We start from the raw sequence: 4,755 nt of genomic DNA on the forward strand, positions 1-4,755 counted from the left end.
GAGTATCCTGTGCTCTATAGTAGGAGATGCTTGTTGATTCCCTATTTTATGTACAGTAATGTGTATATGTTCATCCCACCCAACCCCCTAAGTATCCCCCGCTTCCCCAGTCAGTCCCATTTTACACAAGTAGTCATACACATCCTCCTCCTCCTCCTCCTCCTCCTCCTCCTCCTCCTCCTCCTCCTCCTCCTCCTCAGGTCACTCAACCCCATGGAAGTCATTCTTGCTCTTCTTGGAGTCCAGTTTTTCCATCGGTTCTGCCGGCCCTGCCTGATGATTGAGCGTGACTGGACGAGTGCCGGTTCCAAAAAAGTTTTCAAGAGCTTCTGTGAAGAACTGTAGGATTTGCCCAGTGAAAGGGGTGCCTCGATCTGATCACCCGGAAGCCTGTGGAAGGCAGACCCCAGGCGGCAAGCACATTTCGTTTCTTTAACAGTCTCTGTGCCACGGTGAGGACATCAGGCTTGCGGTGAGGGAAGACCTCAACCCACACGGAAAACATAGCCACGGTCACAAGAATGTTTGGATGACCCCTACGAAGTGGCAGTGGAGGGCTTCCCCGGTGGCGCAGTGGTTGAGGATCCGCCCGCCGATGCAGGGGACACGGGTTCGTGCCCCGGTCCGGGAAGATCCCACACGCCGCGTGGCGGCCGGGCCCGTGAGCCATGGCCGCGGAGCCTGTGCTCCGCCACGGGAGAGGCCACAACAGTGAGAGGCCCGCATCCCACAAAAAATAAATAAATAAATAAATAAATAAATAAGTGGCAGTGGAATGAAGTCCAGTGGCTGGGGGTCCGAGGATCCAGAGAGAGGAGGTTTTCTTTCCAGAGAGAAAAAGTTCCCCCCCACCCCCACCCCCACCCCCCAGGGTTACAAGCACGAGAGGTCAGACGTCGCCGTTCCCGTTGCCGGTAGACCGTAGAAAATCTTCCTGCCCACGTCTATTGACAATCGGACTCCTCTTCAAGACACCGTGGGATGGGCGGGTGAAGGAATGCAAGGGGAGGGGCAGGGGGGAGGTTGGCCAGGGAGCAACCGGCTGGGCCGCCGTCTCGTCTCGTCTCGTCTCGTCTCGTCTCGTCTCATCTCGTCTCGTCTCGTCTCGTCTCGTCTCCCGTCTGCCATAGCCCCGACCGGATGCTGAAAGGACAGAATGGACTTGCTCCACCCACGTGTGCCCCGCCACCCCCACCATCTTTCAACGGGCTGTTGTTGCCGCCTCGGCGTGAAAGTCGGTTAGAACATCTCCGTGATACTGGGTACAGTCCCTTTCGTGTGAGCCTCCATTTTGACGACGACAGACAGCCCTTTATGCCAGGGCAGAGAAGACTTCCGGGAAGAAAGATCCCATCATTTCTGGAACCGTTAGAACACATCGGTGTACAGACACAAGCCAAAGAAGACTTCACGTCGTTCCTTCCTCTTTGGACAACGCTTCCCGTGTCATCGAACCTCCCCAAGAAACTTAGTCAGTTTCATCTCTCTCATTTCTCAGGAGAGAGAACACATTTTTTGAGCTACTTGGAGGGCCCTCTCCTCCTGGATCCTATCTCTAAGTCCAAAGGACTTCATCGGTCCTTCAATTTGGGGGCAAGTGTGTCCAAAATATCCAAAAGATTGTAAGGCACTTCATCAGATGATAGGTCACCGTGAAACAGTGCTTCCTTAGGCACGTCACCAGCATCCCAAGGAAAGACTTGCTAGGCAGAGAGAGAAGCTTCTTTTTCAGTTCTGAGCCAGACCTGGTTCTTTGACTATCGAGAGGACTAAGTCGATGTGAGTCCTCCGAGACCTGATAAAGGCAGCCTAGAAAATAAGTGATGACTTTTGACAAAGACATAAGCTTTTCTCTCTCTCTCTCTCTCTCTCTCTCTCTCTCTCTCTCTCTCTCTCTCTCTCTCTCTCTCTTCTTCCTTCTTTCCTTCCTTCCGTCCTTCCTTCCTTCCTTCCTTCCTTCCTTCCTTCCTTCCGTCCTTCCGTCCTTCCTTTCTTTTCCTTCCTTCCTTCCTTCCTTCCTTTCTTTCTTTCTTTCTTTCTTTCTTTCTTTCTTTCTTTCTTTCTTTCTTTCTTTCTTTCTTTCTTTCTTTCTTTCTTTCTTTCCCTCCTTAAAGATAAAGGAAAAGATCCTTTCCTAATCTAATCTAATCTCTCATGATGGACAGAGCAGACCGATAGAAGAAAAACCCAAACCCTAAACCCAAACCTGGTCCTTTGAACAGAGAGAGGCAACTAAATCTTAATTTGGCACTGGTTTCAATGTTGATGTGAAAAGTCATTTCTGTCTTTGTATCCATCCTCATCCAGTCCTGACCACAGATCTGATTCCTTTCGAAAGCCTCTTTTCTTCACACGCCTTTTCCAATCGTCTGTGCCCATTTTTAGCTTGTCCCTTGATTTCTTTCTTTCCCATTGAGAAATGACTACCTTTAGGACTAAAACCTCTCGCTCCTTCCCCCAAACCTCATCTCCATACTTCCTAATTTGCCTCCACCCGCGCGCCCCCCCACCCCCCCACCCCCCGGAAAAAAAAAAAAAAAAAAAAAAAAGTCCTCTTCCTCCCATGAGGATGGCGACATCAGGTTCAGGTCCTTAAAGAAGGACCACACACGTTCCTTCTTTACAATGCTTCGTCCTTGGACACTGTCTTTTTTCTTTTCTTTCTTTTTTTTTTTTTTTTTCCTTCAGTGAAAGTAAGGAAGCCAACCGCAGTGAGCAGCGTGAACATGGAATACTGTGTAGAAGTCAAGGCTCCTACCTAGTACAGTCTTTCCCTAAAGCACAAGATCTAGCTAGGCGTGGAACCGAACATGCTCAGTCTCTCCTCCGTAAAAGGTCCAAAGAAGGGAGACCCTCAGACTTGTGGAGCCATGAACGTTTCAGTATTTTATCTTATGTGGCGATGATGTAGACACTCGCTGAGATTTCACCCTGTCATGGCACTTAGCCAAGCTGTAAGCCCAGAGATGACCAGAGATGCTGGAAAATCTTGAAGTCGGCCTACAGAAAACAAGCACTGGGGGGAAAGTTCCCCTTAAACATTCTTATCTCGTCCACACCTATGTCCTCTGTTTGTCATGAGCAATCCTACTTAGATGATTCGTGAACATTTCAGGAGACACGAAAGCAGTTCAGTTCAGTTCGTCGTGATCCCTACACCTCCCGCCCGCCCCCCTCCCCTTTCACGTGAGAGATTTTCTTCCTGATTTCAGAGGGGAGAAGTAAAGGAGAGTCAGAGCGTCCCTCTCGCGGTGTGGTGTTGTCACTCTAATTCCAAAACATCCGTACGCCACGGAGGCACATTTGGGGGCGTCCTACTCAGGGCCCCAAGACTTTCAGAGTCAAACCTAAGGAGGATGTAAATGTACTTCACGCCACCGAACCCGAACCGGTGAGGTGAACCCGGTGGCTTCCTAGGAGATGACGTGTCATCGGCCCACCAGTTTAAAACACAGAACCAAACACCCTCTCCCCGACGACTCGGAGCAAGTGAGTCCGTGGGTGTGTCGGAGAGGGTCCTCTGCTCCAGCTGGGTCCATAAGCACTGCACACGAGAGTAGGTAGGTAGGTGTTCACGGTGCCCTTGGGAAGGAAAGGCGGGGAGAATTTTATTTCGAAAAGCTTATCTCCTCACAGCATTGACACTACGAACGATGATGCAACTTCATCGGGGGGTGGGCGGGGGCGGTGAAGGAAGGCCAGGGAGCCCGGCCACATAGAAGAGCCACGGAGAGCGTCTGTGACCGCAAGGATGTCCACGTACCGGTGACTCCTCTCAGTTGGGGCGGGGAAGGGGGGCGCGAGATTCCCGTGTGTACGTCCGCATCGATCAGTCGTGGGAGAGGGAGGAGAAACGATGTTCCCTCCACGATCCTTCTGAGTTGTCGCCTGAGAAGTTCCTGTCCCCAAGAGACAGCTCGAGAAGAGAGCAACCCACGGCCGGGGGACGCGTGCACTGTGCCCCCCCCCCCCACCACCACCACCACCACCACCACACACACACACGCACACACACACGCAGGAGAAGCCCAAGCCAGAATTCACTGACTCGAAACGAAACGGCGGGCTCTGAGCTTGAGCTTGAGCTTGAGCTTGAGCTTCTGGAGGAGGAAGATTTTGGTCCTCCTTTCAGGTCAGGAAGAAGAGGGAGGGAGAGGCGGGGAGGCAGAGCGGCAGAGCGTCCCGGTAGCCCACCCGTCGCGTCCGAAGCGCCTGAAATTCCAACTCACGTGTGTGCCAAAGCGGTCCATCTCGGGGTGCCCCATCCCGGTTCCCTCCCCGCACGGAGAGCAATGTTCCGTCCCGATTCACTGAAAAGCTCCCAAAGGGCCTTGGTGTGAGTCAGTGGACCTAGGCCCATCCTGCCTCCTCTTCAAATCATTTCTATCCATACAGAAGAAAAGACACCATCGCCACCCGCCACGGCCCGCCAGAGGCAACGCGGCTATCCCCTTCAGCAGCGCAGCTATCCCCGGGGAAGGGGGATTCCGTAGCATGCGAACATCAGTCCAACATCGCTTCCGGCTTCCTGACTTCTCGTGGAAAATGAGGATGCCACATGACCGACCGGGGATGGGGGGGGGGAGTGGGGATGGGTGAGGGAGAGGGAGAGAGAAAGAGAGGAAGGGAGAAAGGGAGGGGAGGAAGGCGGGCAGGGGGAGAGAGACGAGAGAGAGAGAGAGAGAGAGAGAGAGAGAGAGAGAGAGAGAGAGGGGGGGGGGGGAGGGAGGGAGGAGGGAGGAGGGAGGGAGGGAG

Source organism: Kogia breviceps, assembly GCF_026419965.1.
Source record: "Kogia breviceps isolate mKogBre1 chromosome 20 unlocalized genomic scaffold, mKogBre1 haplotype 1 SUPER_20_unloc_8, whole genome shotgun sequence".
Taxonomy (NCBI): domain Eukaryota; kingdom Metazoa; phylum Chordata; class Mammalia; order Artiodactyla; family Physeteridae; genus Kogia; species Kogia breviceps.